The 18,091-nt window shown below is 42.0% G+C and overlaps 2 long non-coding RNA genes and 1 pseudogene across 2 annotated transcripts; all 3 read left to right on the top strand.

Moving 5' to 3' along the window:
* The first annotated feature begins 232 nt into the window (after positions 1–232).
* On the top strand, positions 233–2,696 carry LOC135373060 (uncharacterized; annotated as a pseudogene).
* Positions 2,697–5,674: 2,978 nt separating this feature from the next.
* Positions 5,675–7,263, top strand: LOC135373068 (uncharacterized). Its single transcript, XR_010416257.1, has 3 exons — positions 5,675–5,865; positions 5,995–6,031; positions 6,708–7,263. It is a non-coding gene; the product is annotated as an uncharacterized LOC135373068 (long non-coding RNA).
* Positions 7,264–16,163: 8,900 nt separating this feature from the next.
* On the top strand, positions 16,164–17,758 carry LOC135373067 (uncharacterized). Its single transcript, XR_010416256.1, has 3 exons — positions 16,164–16,360; positions 16,490–16,526; positions 17,208–17,758. It is a non-coding gene; the product is annotated as an uncharacterized LOC135373067 (long non-coding RNA).
* The last annotated feature ends 333 nt before the right edge of the window (positions 17,759–18,091 follow it).

The following is an 18,091-nucleotide window of genomic DNA, read 5'->3' as shown; positions in this document are numbered from 1 at the left end:
CTTTGATGAACGGTGGCAGTTTCCAAACTGTCTAGGGGCAGTTGACGGCAAACACGTCAGAATTGTTGTGCCGAAAAAAACTGGGTCCCAGTACTACAACTGCAAGGAAACAGCGTTTTTTATTCATACTTAAATGTTACAATATTCAGCATATGCAGCATTAGCCTATTGGCTTGTTGGCCATACGAGTCAGCCACAAGATATTGGGGCAATAATTGCTACAAACTTGTATCTTGCATTATGGAGTAGACCAGTGGTTCTCAACAATCCTTTCTTTGGACTCCTAGAACATAGAACTTGTATCAAAAGGTTAACAAATATTTTGTATGATTCTACCATTTCATGGCTCCTGTTATGTTGAATGTGCGATGCAGTATCTCGATAATTATTTCTGTCAACGATGACAACTTTGTCATCCGCATACTGGAAAATTGTGCTTTGTACACCTTATTTACATATACATTAAAACAGATGGTCATGTACATCTCTTTGCGACGCAGTTGATGTAACCCAAATGTTTTTGTTCTCTGAATATCACGTACAGAATGTCATAGCTGTGTCACATAGCTCTGTTGCTACTTGTGTGCATATTTATTAAGGTATTGTTGTCCTCTAGGGGACATTTTCGATAGTCCTGATGGCTGTCGTAGACAGCTGCTATAGGTTTGTCCTGATTGATGTTGGCGCTGAGGGACGACAAAGTGATTCTGGAGTGTTCAAGGCATCTCCAATTGGCCACCACCTTGAAAGCGGCACCTTGGACACCCCAGGCCCACGTGTTTATTGGGGGTGAGGCGTTCCAGCTGCGACCTGATTTTCTGAGGCCCTACCCAGGCCTCGGCCTGCCTACAGAAAAGAGGGTTTTCAACTTACGGTTGAGCAGTGCCAGGTAATGCATATAGTTTGCAAAGTTCTAGATATACAATTACTTTTACATGTTGCTTGTTAGCACTTTTACGGCGGCATAACAGTACCTCAGTTGTATGGTTTTGTACTGTTTCATGTAGAATACTTATGCATATTTGTGTAGCATTTTGCAAGCCACACAGTTACTAGGACTAACACGAAAATGTGGGTAAATGTTAAGGGCATCTTCATTAATTTAGAAGAAGTGTTTTATGCATGAAACTGCATGTTATGGAAATGTTACACTAAAGTGTAACATGCCATGACAGACACGTGTGGGGTAATATAATTGTGGCCTACAAGTTGAACTGAGCAAGGAGCCAAAAAGTTCACAAAGTAAGAAACGAAACAGAAAATAGCATAAGAACATGCAGACAAAACCACATGGTCATTTTTGTAACTTGAAGAGGTGCTGCATCCACAGAAGTCTCGTTTTAAGTGTGTGCAGAACCTCCTAACAATATAATTGTCTTTCATTTCCTTATGTTAATGTTTTCTGCTCTGTTCTGTTTTTTTTTTCCTAGTTGTCTTTCTACACACTTTTATGAGCTCAATATTCTTATACATGCCATTTACATCGCATGTAGGAACTGCGTTGAAAACGCAATCTGCATTCTCTGTGCATGGTGGAGGATCCTGTTGAGGACCATCAACTTAATACCAGAAAATGCAGATGGTGTTGTAAAGGCAGCTTGTGTGCTTCACAATTTCCTGCGCACTCACAACAATGACGCTGTGGGCTATGGTGACAATCAGGATGTCTACAGCAACATTACTGAAGAAAGATGGCACCAGGAGCTGGAGGGTTGTTCAATGTTGCCTTCTCTGCATCGCACCCATGCAAGAAACTTCAGCAGGGATGCCGCTGCAAGCAGGGAAGCATTTACTAAATACTTCTGTAGTCCAGCTGGGGAGTTGTCATGGCAGTGGGCAAGGGTACAACCACAATGAAGGGCAGTTTCTTCATGAAAGATGTACATTAGGATTGTCACCTCTCCGGATTTCACCCGAACAGTTATGGAATTGAAGCCTTGCTTTTTGTGTCTGGGTGAAGGTGAAATGCGTACAGTGGACAGGTGCAGCTCCCCATAGAGTGCATAGTTTGAGATAGCTCACACAGAACTGGGCACAATGTAAATGAAATTGACAGGACCAGTAAAAATGCAACGTTATGCATTCCAGCTGGCCAAAAAGGGGTTGTGACAGGTCATCCAGGTTATCCCAGATAAACATAAAAAATGGTTATTTGCACTGATGTGAACCTGCACTGAAAGTTTCACAGCCGGGAGGTAATAGAAGCAAAGAAAATAGGCATCGCGGATACCAAGGCATATGTGCCTCTCTCATCACAGACCTCACTGCCGCCAGGGAGGTAGCGCACAAGAAGTCACGTGCTTACAGCTGCCCATAAAAATCCACGCAACTCTGAGGTCTGCGACGTCTGCGCTCGGGGGTGCGCTCGGGGGTGTGCTTGAGGGCTTGTATCTCACTAAGTACGGCACATAGAAGAATAACCTTTTCCCCTCTGTATTTAGCTGCAGTGCAATGTGTCCACGATGTAATGAACCACATCTATGGAAGTGTCTCAACCCCTTGAATGCTTATCTAGGCTTTCGGCGTGACCAGGCTGTCCTGGTTTTCTGTAGTCTGAGGTAACTAAAACAACGTTTGGGTACAGAAAAAAAAACTTTTGATACATCGTGTTAATTCAAATGCAAAGCCCACTGCGTTGTCCCCCCCCCCCCCCCCATGTCATTGGCGGATGGAGAAGGTGGCAACCCTAATGTACATATGAATATATATATAGTGACTGCTTTTGTTACCTGAAAACAAATGTGAATGGTTATAGGCTGTGAATATAGTTGTGTTGGACTATATGTTTTGTATAGTACTATTGTAAATTTTGTGTGTTGTGGGGGTTGTTCTACAAACGTCGCTTGATGAATTATTCGTGAATAGCCGCTGCTGTTGAAATCCTTTTCCATAGAAAGCTCTCAGTTTAAACTGTTGCTAATCTCCCTTTTTGTCGTGTGTCATCAACTGCATCTTTCAAAGTACCCAGTCTACTGTATATGAAGCTCATCAGTAATGATAGCATGGTTATTCATTATTGTCAAATGGTAAAACAAGATATTGTTGTATAATTATAATATTATTATTATTATTGATACAATTATTGATATATATTGTTGTACAACATTGAGAAATGTTTATTGCAAAGTTATTTCTTCATGGAGAAACTCGAGCAGTTAGCATGTTAAGCTATATAATGTTATCGCCAGCAGCAACGCATGGCCTCTGCAATCAATTTCCCGAAACTGTCATATTAGTCTGGCTTGTCCTGAAGCTGTGCATCGATTATCTTAAGCTCATAATCAATCCTTTCATTTGCAAATGATTTCTTGCTTTGTTTCCGTTTTGGTGCCCTAGCACATAGAAGCCTGATGGACATCCTATTCGAAAGCATAACTTGAAAAGTAATTACCTAAAATTTATGAATTAGCTTATGTTTTTGGGGAATTACAACATAGTACAGTCTTAGGTGAACCCAGTAATTGCATCTGCTTTCCCACAGGATTTCCACCTGCAAAAATAGCATCAGTGCTGCCACGTACAGCTTTTTTCTACCTGTACAGGAGGAAAATTACAGTATATATGTACATATTCCTATACCATATACATACAAAGTGCTCTAGATATGTTGCATAGGTGACCAGCAGCTCGAACCTTTTTTTTTTTTTTTTTGAACACGTAGCGGTAATACTCTCCACCTATCATCATGCATCATTGCATATGCATCATTGACTGTGTATTTGGAATACACCCACTATGCTTTATACATTGTTGATACTGTATCATGTTGTACATTTTTGTCTACTTGTGAAATAACATGCGGTTGCACAGCACATGCTACTATTTATTGCCTGCTCATTTCTTCATACCTGTGGAGAACGTCCAACAATTCAACTCTCAAACCATGCAAATACTCGCGTCGGCAGCGTCGCGCACCTTCTGCAATTATGTTTCCGAGGCTGTCATGTTCGTCGGGCCTTTGCTGCAGCTGCTGATCAATGAGACGCAGTTCAGCATCAAGCCTTTCATGGTTGTTTGAGTTCCTGGTACGTTTTCTTCTTGGTTGGGAGGATAAAGGTTGGCGAAGTGGAGTGACAGGTTGGGTCTCACAGGGTCCTGTCGCATCATCTTCACATGGTATATGAGTAGAAGCAACTGGGGAAGGTGGGGCATGTGGTAACAAATGGGATATTGTAGGTGGTGATGTGCAGCTAGGGGTCAATCCCGAGAGGCAGACAGAACCTGTGTGTCCTGAACCTGTCACCATACTCTCAAGTAATGACTGTGCTGTCTCACTGCTATTAGATGCAGGCAGGGGACACATCTGTAAATTTCCAGATGTCCTGGATAGAAAGCATGATGTCAGCAGTCGAATAGCATCGATGTTATAGGTTTCGCAAACCAACACTGTCTGATCAAACAGGAGCTGCATGGATGACAGAATCAATTAAATCACCATGATGCAGGAATGCTGTTTCTAACAATCCTTGAATACCAATACCAACAGTTACTCAGTCCGCATTGATCGTTTGCTCATTCGATGCATTTATGAAAGTATTTACACATATGTCAGCACAGTTCCCTTAGAAGTCTGCCCACGATGCACATCCCCTAAGAACGTTAGTCATGATATTGCCCAGAGGCCATTCAACATCTGCAAAGTTCTCGGCCCATGGAGTAACCATGGACATCAGTGCCGCGTACTTGGCGCTTTTCTTTCCTTTCTGAGGGCCACCGCGGCCTCCTTCACGAACTGTAGGGATTTCCTTCCCTCGTCATCCTTTCATGTGAACCTTTTTTCGAATGGGGTAGGGTCCTGCACTCAACGCAGGGAGACATCCCACATCATCCATTCTTCTATGTTGTTATTGTGGTGGTAACGGCTTGATAGGTATGACAAGAGTAATGAAAATGCAGGACCCCGGATACCGTACTGTGATAGTTTGAGTAATAATATTATCTGCGATATAGTATCAAACACCTCGCTGAAATCAATGAACACGGCCAGGATCAGCAGCCCATTTTCTGAGTTTCTGAGTAATGACCTCTTTTTGTACAAGGAAAGCTAGCTCAATAGAACTGTCTTTCAGAGAGAAGGTCATACTTATTAAAATAAGCTGCAAGTCGTTGTTCAGTCAGAGTTCAGTTCAAGAAATTAAATTTGCATCAATTGAAATGAAATGAAAATTTCATCAATATGTGGCGAATCATCCTGGCAGAAAAAATCCCTTGTACCGCATGTTCTCTCCGTTGCCTAAGTTATTTACTACGAATTTCTATCATGGTTCGTGGATCACCCTGTTTACGTAGAGGTGTTAATATTTGTCACTGACCCAACTAAAGCTTACACACAAAAAAAAAAAAAGAGAGAGAGAAGGAAATTAAGAAACCAGAGCGGTACCGAAAATCGAAATGGAAACGAAAACAACAATGCGGGTAATGGAAAGAGAAACAAAGGGTGAGTAATGGAGGTGTGCAACGGAAACGAAAAAGATTCACGAGAAGACTCAGAGCCTGTGGGTTGGCACATTGAAATATGATAAGGCAACACGTCACTCTGTGGCGTTGCCTCGTCATGTATCAACGAAAAAGATTACGTTATATTTTCCTAGAATATAGGCACTACAACACAATACCGTTCAACCATATCAGTGCTCCAACTTTCTCTCTGGCGTGCCAAAATTATCTTTCATTATCTTTCGAGTGACGCGCACATGAGTGTGCGGTCCTTGTATGATACGGACTCAATAGACACAGACCTGGGCAGATATTGTATAAATTCAAGCTAAAAAGAGACGATTCCCTTGTGTCATGTGTGATGTTAAAATGGTATTCAAGGTGTTGGCGATCGTCCTTTCGGCAGCCATTTGTAATGCTGCAAGAAATGTGAGTATATTGTTGTTCGAAGTTGAAATTCAAACGTGTCCCCACTTGAGAATATGGGGGAATATCTGAGAGCTGTCTGTTCTAACACGGGTGCATGATGCAGAAATTGTACGCCATTATTAATTTCAGGAAAGAGAAATTGGAGGAGATCCTGACAATATATCCGGTAAGTCTTTTACGCATGACTATATCAACTTTCGCAGTATCGCGCGAATCTAGTTAGAGCTTAAAGAACAAGACGCATTTCAACTCATTTTCATATTTACTGTTGTATTTAGATTCTGTGTAGTCGTAAAGATTCTCAGCAAGCCTTACCACAGCAAGATGTACGTTAGGTGTAACATAGGCAATCGTCGCAAGAGGTGACTAGCGGTGTATGATTACAGTACATAAAATTGCGTCCCCTCCGTGATTTGGCAAAATATGCCACTGTTTACTTTAAACTAACCTACAACACTTTTCCACTAAGAGCAATAGTTCGAGAGTAGGGAGAAAATGACGCGTTCCGTAGTCTCTTGGTGACAGACAGGCACCAGATGCACGCATCTCTCAAACGTCACAAAGTGATCCATAAGCCTAGAAGCAACAACTTTATTTTATGGGGGGTTTCACAGCCAGGTGTGATGCATTGCTAGCGGTAATGCGGTGACATGCGTCGCCTCGAGGCGAGGACCAAAGTTCTACTGTGTCCAAAAACACCCCCTCACCGTACAAGAAAGTAGATGACAGACATAGCACTTGAGGTTTCTCTGGCTTGTACTCTGTAAATGTACATACATGTAATGATCAATACAAATGTTAATTGGGGTGCTGTATCTCTATCTCTGACATATGTCATCTAGCTAGACGTAGCAACATCCCCGTGGCACTAACGGGATCGCCAACTCATCCCTCGGTAAAGAGCACAACATCGATGTCAGAGGCAACGACGCCAAGGGGACACACGACGCCAGAGGGACATTCGGCGTCAGGGGCCTACCTGACGACAAATACGACTTCACCAACAGGCCTCCCACCTGAAATTCGAGAGACACTAGTATCGGCTGTCTCGCGCATACGCCAAGCTGTCGAAGACCTCTCCTCCCATCTGAAGCCCAGCAGTGGAGTCCCTGCTTGCAGCTCAAACGGTGGGCTGTGTCTCTTTGGTATTTTGTTGTCTTCAACTGCAAGTTATATCTGGAATCAGCTGCTTTGTCCATCGCACCTTCGGAAACTTCCGTAACGCAGCACCAAAACACAAAACAAGTGTGATTATGCTCTTTTTCTTACTGCTTCCAAAGCTATGCCGATGGAGGAAGAAAGTATAGTGTCGAAGACATCAAACATGTACGCTGTCGTCACCTCATTCGCTGTGGTTGCCGTTACAAGTTAATAAAAAAAACAATAGAGCTAGAGTTACGTTATGAGGGTAAAACTTTCAATCGAAATTTGTTGTTCTGGTGGGGCTGTGACATCTCGACAAATGAACAACAGACACGGCATCTTATCACCAAAAAGCCTGGTGACATGCGGCTGACCAAACAGACTGTGACATTTTTTGGTGGTAATTTCCCTTCGTCCCTCCCTCCATCTCCCTCTCTGTTTCTATTCGTTTTTTTTTGCCTTTTCTCGTTTTTGACAACAACTCCCTTGCTGCTCCACGTCTGCCTAACACAAGTACACCCATACCCGATCGCGTTTTCTGTGTAGACAACCGCTGGCTCGTGTAGAGGCATAAAACACACGACTGCTCCGGAGCATCTTTACTTGGCGACTGCTGCTCCTCGTTCCAGGATGTACCTGGTGCCTCTTGAACCATTGTAACTGGACATTGTAACATTCAACATCATCTTGTAATGGTACGGTGTAAATGGTACAGTTCTGTTGTCTCTTCTGAGTTACGCGGTGGATTGTCTTTTCCTGTGCGGGCTATAAAGTGCGCGAGTACAACGTTATGAGTACTTGTGTGTCAAAACTAAAAGCGATCTAAAATTGGTTAGCAAATATGTTCTGAAGCTATACTAGTAGTAATAGGTCTGGTCCAGTACGTTCCTAGCAACGTTCCCCCAGGCCCCTAGCAACGGCCAAGCGCATCTGCGCCGACTTTTTTCGCGATTTTTTCCCGTGCGCCACAGGCGGCGCCCGGGTGGAGGGTTGTCCGAACGCTTACCGGCGGCGGGAGGGCTGCGCGTGCGCTTATCATAGCGTATTTTTCAGCCTGGGCCGACTTCTTTCGCCATTTTTCCACCTGGGCCGACTTCCCTCACAATTTTCTTCCCCTACAACAGGTGGGCGGTGGGCGGTTTACATGCAAGTATAGGCATGCAAAGGATAGCCATACACAAAAGTACAAGTGAAAATATATTTATATGCAGTTAATTGTGGACAACAGAGAACCTGGAAGACCATGGGACACGAATGATAAGAACGACACGAACACAAGAGGAAATAAAATCTATAACACCACATTTAATCAAAGAAGATATTCTTAACCAAAATAACAGCGGGGAATAATCTATCATTCTAACTATCATAAAATCATCCTCGTGACTTAATCTAGTCGAACACCATACAATTTTCATTCTAAGAGACACTACAAACTTTAATTTGTTTTATAAATCCAACACAGAAAATAGATATGTTAAAACTGAACTGCGCCACATAGCACGCTCCTAGCCAACAACCAGCTCTAATGATATCTACCCTGATTTGTTGAAGACGGGTGCCGATAGATGTGTGTAATTAATTCTGAACAGCAGAGACCCTGGAAGACCACGGAACACGAACGATAAGAACGACACGAACACAAGAGGAAATAAAATCTATACCACTACAAAGCAGATATTCTTAATCCATATGATTACAATCTAAATTACAAGTTGTATTATAAAAAGTCTAATATTCCTAGACATGAGAACCATCATTGCAATAGCGGGAAGTTCTGATAGTTGTATGTAATTAGTTGTGAACAGCAGAGACCCTGGAAGACCATGCGACACGAACGACAAGATCGATACGAACACAAAAGGAAATAAAATCTATAACACCACATTTAATCAAAGAAGATATTCTTAATCAAAACAACAGAGGAGGAGAATAATCTATCATTTAACTATCATAAAATCATCCTCGTGACTTAATCTACTCGAACACCATACAATTTTCATTCTAAGAGACACTACAAACCTTACTTTGTTTTATGAATCCAACACAGAAATAGATATATTAAAAAATGAACTTCACCGCATAGCACGCTCCTAGCCAACAACCAGCTCTAATAATATCTGCCCTGATTTGTTGAAGATGGGAGGCGTACGCCTGTTTTGTGATAGTTATGAACGTTTCGAGCGCAATAGGGAAGATAAGTTGATTATTTCAACATTACACAACTTTTAGTTAATCAATTTCTTATTAAGTGAATAGCCACCCCAGGCCATAGTCATGATTTAGTAGTAGTAGTAGTAACTGAATAGCATAGACATAAGGAAATAATGAGAAACAACACAATCAACAGCTAGCATTAATAGAGAGCCAAACCTGCAGCTCCTAGCCAACACGTAAACATCAGATACATGCAATAGCGAAACAAACTATCAAAACAAGAAACATTGCAATCTAATACTGTGAATAGCACAGACTTAACGCTGAAGAACAGAGGAACACTCTAAGCGGCGCCACGTAAACAACAACAGAGGAAAATAATCTATCATTGAACCATCAGAAAATCATCTTCGTGACTTGATCTAATCGAACACAATACAATTTTCATTCTAACGAACGCTACAGACCTTGATGGAGGTATCCAAGACATAGAAAATATGCACTGTTTTCATCTCGATTTTCACTCTTTTTGCTCAAAGCCGGGAGACTTTGTGTCTCTATCTATATGACCAAAACGAAGCAACTCCCATGCTTTATCACTCAAAGGGTTGGGGGCTATATTCCTTCCTCCAGCAAACAGGGCGCTCTCGAAGTCAGATAAGGTAGTACAAAGGCGATATATTTTATTGTGCATCGCAAATAGTTGCCGATATTATTCGTGGGGATCACTACCTTTTCGCATCCTCTCCTTGAAACGGAAGTCTTTCGTCCAAGAGGATGACAAGTCGACTAAGTTTGTACAGATGTGATATTGTTATTGAACATGTAGAGAAAGTCCAAATTATTAAATAATAGCAACAATACTCAATAAAAAAAAACGAGAAACAAATTTAATTACATAAATTTTTGTAATATCTTGCAACAGAAAGTTCTATATAGATGAACCACACAGAAATGTCAAATGTGAACTGCAACTCAGAGATATGAGGCATTCCCATCTTAGAGATTATTTTCACTTATGTCAATCGAGTGAACAATTGAGCCTCTGTATGCAATAAGGGGATAAGTTGACTTATCCCCTTTTTACTATTTTTGCTGCAATGACATCTACATACCGGTATGTACCTGCCAAAGAAAATTTAGGACCGTATTGCAATTTATTGGCCCGCTACACGAGAGTAAGAAACGGGAAATGCATGTGTGTCAATGGGGCGGACAAACAGATCAGGCCCCTTTTCTCGGTTTGAGATTTTTCGACTTATCCCCTTATTGCATACAGAGGTTCAATTGAAACAAATACAAGACAATAATTATTTCAGGTAGTAACATCACAACTCATAGAATATCAGTCGAGTGAATAGTTGAAAGAAAGTCAAAACAATAATTAATTCAGACAAATCATTTCTAAGCAAGCAGCGTGAATACAGAATCATTGAAAGCACACGTTTTTTCTTGCTCATCATGTCGTTTTGTAAATCAATTTCCTTAATTCTCACGACAGGTGGATATTATAGCATTCTAAACCAGATACTAAAATTTTAATCAATAAAATGAGCATAGATATGCTTTTAATTAAGTGTAGACGCGCACTTGAAAACAGAAGCGACAATTGCTCTACATTGAAGAGATGGACAGATTTTGTACTCGCTACCATAAGTCATGGGGAGATGTGATAAAAAACTGCTTCGAAAAGGAAGAGCAACGAAATGATTCCATTATCGCTGCATTTCAATACGTCCTAAACATGGTCGTATTCGGAGATATGGTACAAACTACAGAACTGAAGGTGCAAGAATTTATATGCCGAATCTACAATACTTATAAAAATATCTGCACATGAACGTCGGAAGGGCCACTGGGATTGATGGCGGAGTTTTTGGCATTGCAATGGGCATTGCGTTCATCAAGAAAGCAGTCAGATTATCATATACAAGGGGTCTATATCGCACGATTCATTACGGATTTGTTGAAATTACACCTAACTATTCAGATGGAAAATACACGTAGAAATCGTATCACATGGTATGTTCCACTACCACGGCAACGCAATTATTTTCTTCTACCAGTTCTTGCAACGATGTCGAATGAACAGAAGTTCAATATTGTTATACAAGGTCTGATGTATCATCACTTATTGAAACTCAACGAACATATCAACTGCGGTGGACCACCGGACGATTTTCATCTAATACTGTCTTGTACGCTATTCAAGAACCTTCATACAAAGAAAGGAAACATCAATAAGAGATTGTGCAAGTTCGTCGCAACAAAGTGTAAGTTACTGAAGCGATGCAAATACGGCGACAACGTATCGATTGCATTGATCAACGCTGGGTTCAAGCGACCGATAATTAGGCATCCTTATGTAATACATTCCGAATTCATCAATCAAGACAACAACCGAAAACTTCAGAATTTGGAATAGGACAATTGTAATTTATAGAAATAAATAAGTGTAAATTGAAATAACAAATGAAATCTTTGTCATCAATATAATGAATTCTACGCATCGCAACGAAAAGAGCTTATATTTGGTATGGCTAGATTGAACACAATGATTGCTGAGGAAACGAATATTCCACACTATGTGCAAGAATTCTAATATGGAATCAGAGCTAACCATCAAATAGGTTTTACCCGACTACACTCTGTACAACTTCAACACCCGAAGGATAGAATTGCCGGAGAAGGATCGGTCATTGAAATTTGAGGGATGATACATCAATCTTTGATTACAAAAAAAGGATCATCAATCTTTTTTGAAAACTTATCACATTTCATGAATTAAATTCTGCAGTGCATGTATATTTCTCAAACAGTTGGACTAGCCCAGACGTAGGAAAAGAAGAAGAAAAGGCGTCTTTGACAGGCAACCCGATTAGAGTGCGGAATAAATATTTTCCTCAACACAGTTGTCCTTTTGTATGACTGGATTGGAAAAAGAAGCCGTCCAAGATAGGCCAAAACGGGATATAAGGCAAGATAAGTGATTGCGGCGGGATAAGTCAAAGCGTTCGCGACACAGTGTCATCAACTTTTACAATTGCATTCGGGTTCAGTGCCTGCGAGATAATACGAAGTCATCGCGAAAAGCGAATCTATTATCAGATGCGACGATGCAAACGAAGGATTTTACAAGCATGACGTGCAGGCGAAATCTACATTTCTAATCACATAATATTCGTAACACACGGCACACAAACGTATATGAGATAAATTCTAAGCGACAATCAGATTTTGGGAGAAGCGAATCACACAACTGTCAGCAGAATTGTTTAACCAATATACATTGAGGATGAACACTTTGCATAAACACAATGGAAGATACGTAATCTTAATTATAAGCAGATCAGCACAGCACATACAGAAACATAGATCCGTGCCGTGTGATGAGCTTTCATCGCACGTTAAAGAACCCTCAAGTGGGCAAAAGCAATGCACAGACCGACCGCTGTGGCGTCGCTCATGATCTCAGTTGTCTCGCGACGTAAACTCCCAATTATTCCCCCAACTACTCCCCAACTCCCAACTATCCAATTCACAAAATGTACTCGAGGTTTCCCGTAGCCATACTGAAAAACTATCACCTTATCCTTAGTGTCCGGAAACTACAAATGGAAAGGCCATACTTTAATTTTACAAGTTTTTAGCTCATAATGAGACAAAACGCAAACTCCACACTAAACATAATTTTCTTGCTTAAATTTTCAAAGTAAAAACTGTACACTATTTCTTGCATTTTTTAAAGATATAGATTAAAAAGTTGTGCATATAGTCACACATACTATACAAGATATTTGATTGTGGCTTAAATGCTAAACTTTATCGATTCACTTTCAGGAGAAGTGGAGACTACTACACATCACTGAGTAAGAGTTTAATTAAAATTTGAGCAGGTGTTGCGATTTACGACCTCTGCTGTAGAATGTGTAATTTCAGAATACGTAATCTTTAGCTCGCTCACTTTGACGAGCACTCTTTCATGATGACACAGAATTTCAGTCGAAGAGTTTGATACTTTCTATATACACCACAACGCAATGTGGATTCTCTGTGCCACGAAGATAACTACGAATATTTTTCGAACGAAATTTACTTACAACTCGAAGAAAGGGTCACCCGCGTCCTCGAAGACGTTTCGGCAACACGCCGGGCCACGTTTCCTCAACGCCGCACCCGAAACCGAACGCGATTCTGCGCCCACCGAATGCGATTCTGCGTCCAATGCGTTAACGCGGTATCGCACGCGAGCGTGTTGCTTTTTCCGGAAACGGGTTCGTCGACGCGGTTGACCCTTTCTTCGGGTAACATCTCATTACGGCCGAAGTCTCATTACGGCCGAAAATCCTTTAATCCCCAAGCGTCTCGTTACGGCCGAAGATGTCTCATAACGGCCAAAAAGAAAAAAGAAGCATCCACCATATTAGCTGTGTATACTGTGTTTTATGCTTCCCAAAATGTGTCCGAGGCGGTGTGCCCCCACGGCTTGTGTCACACACAATGGTTCATGCACACAATATTGCGACAGTGTTTCATGCATCCCTCGTGAAAAATGTTTTTATTGTCATATGTGTCACACGATATTTGTATGCGTTACGCCATTTTCTCTCAGTATTCAAGCAACATCCTACTCGTTGGTTCTGTGAGCAAACTGTGTGTGTGTTCTGAAAAGTACTCCACAAGGGAGCCCACTGGGAGCTCCAGGAGCCACATGACCTATGACCATGATCTTCTCCCCCACTAGCTGCCTTCTACAATTTACGTCCACCTGTTACAACATAGTACAGTCTTAGGTGAACCCAGTAATTGCATGCGCTTTCCCACAGGATTTCCACCTGCAAAAATAGCATCAGTGCTGCCACATACAGCTTTTTTCTATCTGTACAAGAGGAAAATTACAGTGTATATGTACATATTCCTATACCATATACATACACAGTGCTCTAGATATGTTGCATAGGTGACCAGCAGCTCGAACCTTTTTTTTTTTTTTGAACACATAGCGGTAATACTCTCCACTTATCATCATGCATCATTGCATATGCATCATTGACTGTGTATTTGGAATACACCCACTATGCTGTATACATTGTTGATACTGTATCATGTTGTACATTTTTGTCTACTTGTGAAATAACATGCGGTTGCACAGCACATGCTACTATTTATTGCCTGCTCATTTCTTCATACCTGTGGAGAACGTCCAACAATTCAACTCTCAAACCATGCAAATACTCGCGTCGGCAGCGTCGCGCACCTTCTGCAATTATGTTTCCGAGGCTGTCATGTTCGTCGGGCCTTTGCTGCAGCTGCTGATCAATGAGACGCAGTTCAGCATCAAGCCTTTCATGGTTGTTTCAGTTCCTGGTACGTTTTCTTCTTGGTTGGGAGGATAAAGGTTGGCGAAGTGGAGTGACAGGCTGGGTCTCACAGGGTCGTGTCGCATCATCTTCACATGGTATATGAGGAGAAGCAACTGGGGAAGGTGGGGCATGTGGTAACAAATGGGATATTGTAGGTGGTGATGTGCAGCTAGGGGTCAATCCCGAGGAGCAAACAGAACCTGTGTGCGATTCTGTCACCATACTCTCAAGTATTGTCTGTGCTGTCTCACTGCTATTAGATGCAGGCAGGGGACACATCTGTAAATTTCCAGATGTCCTGGATAGAAAGCATGATGTCAGCAGTCGAATAGCATCGATGTTATAGGGTTCGCAAACCGACACTGTCTGATCAAACAGGAGCTGCATGGATGACAGAATCATTTAAATCACCATGATGCAGGAATGCTGTTTCTAACGATCCTTGAATACCAATACTAACAGTTACTGAGTCCGCATTGATCTTTTGCTCATTCGATGCATTTATGAAAGTATTTACACATATGTCAGCACAGTTCCCTTAGAAGTCTGCAACGATGCACATCCCCTAAGAACGTTAGTCATGATATTGCCCAGAGGCCATTCAACATCTGCAAAGTTCTCGGCCCATGGAGTAACCATGGACATCAGTGCCGTGCACTTGGCGCTTTTCTTTCCTTTCTGAGGGCCACCGCGGCCTCCTTCACGAACTGTAGGGATTTCCTTCCCTCGCCATCCTTTCATGTGAACCTTTTTTCGAATGGGGTAGGGTCCTGCACTCAACGCAGGGAAACATCCCACATCATCCATTCATCTATGTTGTTGTTGTTGTTGTTGTGGTAACGGCTTGGGTATGACAAGAGTAATGAAAATGCAGGACCCCGGATCCCGTACTGTGATAGTTTGAGTAATAATATTATCTGCGATATAGTATCAAACACCTCGCTGAAATCAATTAACACGGCCAGGATCAGCAGCCCATTTTCTGAGTTTCTGAGTAATGACCTCTTTTTGTATAAGGAAAGCTAGCTCAGTAGAACTGTCTTTCAGAGAGAAGGTCATACTTTTTAAAATAAGCTGCAAGTCGTTGTTCAGTCGGAGTTCAGTTCAAGAAATTAAATTTGCATCAATTGAAATGAAATAAAAATTGCATCAATATGTGGCGAATGATCCTGGCAGAAAAAATCCCTTGTACAGCATATTCTCTCCGTTGCCTAAGTTATTTACTACGAATTTCTATCATGGTTCGTGGATCACCCTGTTTACGTAGAGGTGGTAATATTTGTCACTGACCCAACTAAAGCTTACACACAAAAAAAAAAGAGAGAGAGAGAGAAACCAGGGCGGTACCGCAAATCGAAATGGAAACGAAAACAACAATGCCGGTAACGGAAAGAGAAACAAAGGTTGAGTAATGGAGGTGTGCAACGGAAACGAAAAAGATTCACGAGAAGACTCAGAGCCTGTGGGTTGGCACATTGAAATATGATAAGGCAACACGTCACTCTGTGGCGTTGCCTCGTCATGTATCAACGAAAAAGATTACGTTATATTTTCCTAGGATATAGGCACTACAACACAATGCCGTTCAACCATATCAGTGCTCCAACTTTCTCTCTGGCGTGCCAAGATTATCTTTCATTATCTTTCGAGTGACGCGCACATGAGTGTGCGGTCCTTGTATGATACGGACTCAATAGACACAGACCTGGGCAGATATTGTATAAATTCAAGCTAAAAAGAGACGATTCCCTTGTGTCGTGTGTGATGTTAAAATGGTATTCAAGGTGTTGGCGATCGTCCTTTCGGCAGCCATTTGTAATGCTGCAAGAAATGTGAGTATATTGTTGTTCGAAGTTGAAATTCAAACGTGTCCCCACTTGAGAATATGGGGGAATATCTGAGAGCAGTCTGTTCTTACACGGGTGCATGATGCAGAAATTGTACGCCATTATTAATTTCAGGACAGAGAAATTGGACAAGATCCTGGCAATATATCCGGTAAGTCTTTTACGCATGACTATATCAACTTTCGCAGTATCGCGCGAATCTAGTTAGAGCTTAAAGAACAAGACGCATTTTAACTCATTTTCATATTTACTGTTGTATTTAGATTCTGTGTAGTCGCAAAGATTCTCAGCAAGCCTTACCACAGCAAGATGTACGTTAGGTGTAACATAGGCAAGCGTCGCAAGAGGTGGCTAGCGGTGTATGATTACAGTACATACAATTGCGTCCCCTCCGTGATTTGGCAAAATATGCCACTGTTTACTTTAAACTAACCTACAACACTTTTCCACTAAGAGCAATAGTTCGAGAGTAGGGAGAAAATGACGCGTGCCGTAGTCTCTTGGTGACAGACAGGCACCAGATGCACGCATCTCTCAAACGTCACAAAGTGATCCATAAGCCTAGAAGCAACAACTTTATTTTATGAGGGGTTTCACAGCCAGGTGTGATGCATTGCTAGCGGTAATGCGGTGACATGCGTCGCCTCGAGGCGAGGACCATAGTTCTACTGTGTCCAAAAGCACCCCCTCACCGTACAAGAAAGTAGATGACAGACATAGCACTTGAGGTTTCTCTGGCTTGTACTCTGTAAATGTACATACATGTAATGATCAATACAAATGTTAATTGGGGTGCAATACTGTATCTCTATCTCTCACATATGTCATCTAGCTAGACGTAGCAACATCCCCGTGGCACTAACGGGATCGCCAACTCATCCCTCGGTAAAGAGCACAACATCGACGTCAGAGGCAACGACGCCAAGGGGACACACGACGCCAGAGGGACATTCGACGTCAGGGGCCTACCTGACGACAAATACGACTTCATCAACAGGCCTCCCACCTGAAATTCGAGAGACACTAGTATCGGCTGTCTCGCGCATACGCCAAGCTGTCGAAGACCTCTCCTCCCATCTGGAGCACAGCAGTGGAGTCCCTGCTTGCAGCTCAAACGGTGGGCTGTGTCTCTTTGGTATTTTGTTGTCTTCAACTACAAGTTATATCTGGAATCAGCTGCTTTGTCCATCGCACCTTCGGAAACTTCCGTAACGCAGCACCAAAACACAAAACAAGTGTGATTATGCTATTTTTCTTTCTGCTTCCAAAGCTATGCCGATGGAGGAAGAAAGTATAGTGTCGAAGACATCAAACATGTACGCTGTCGTCACCTCATTCGCTGTGGTTGCCGTTACAAGTTAATAAAAAAACAATAGAGCTAGAGTTACGTTATGAGGGTAAAACTTTCAATCGAAATTTGTTGTTCTGGTCGGGCTGTGACATCTCGACAAATGAACAACAGACACGGCATCTTATCACCAAAAAGCATGGTGACATGCGGCTGACCAAACAGACTGACATTTTTTGGTGGTAATTTCCCTTCGTACCCTCCCTCCATCTCCCTCTCTGTTTCTATTCGTTTTTTTTTTTTGCCTTTTCTCGTTTTTGACAACAACAACTCCCTTGCTGCTCTACGTCTGCCTAACACAACTACACCCATACCCGATCGCGTTTTCTGTGTGGCTCGTGTAGAGGCATAAAACACACGACTGCTCC

The sequence above is a fragment of the Ornithodoros turicata genome, unplaced genomic scaffold, assembly GCF_037126465.1.
Source record: "Ornithodoros turicata isolate Travis unplaced genomic scaffold, ASM3712646v1 Chromosome20, whole genome shotgun sequence".
Classification (NCBI taxonomy): domain Eukaryota; kingdom Metazoa; phylum Arthropoda; class Arachnida; order Ixodida; family Argasidae; genus Ornithodoros; species Ornithodoros turicata.
This window is presented reverse-complemented; position numbering and strand designations above follow the sequence as displayed.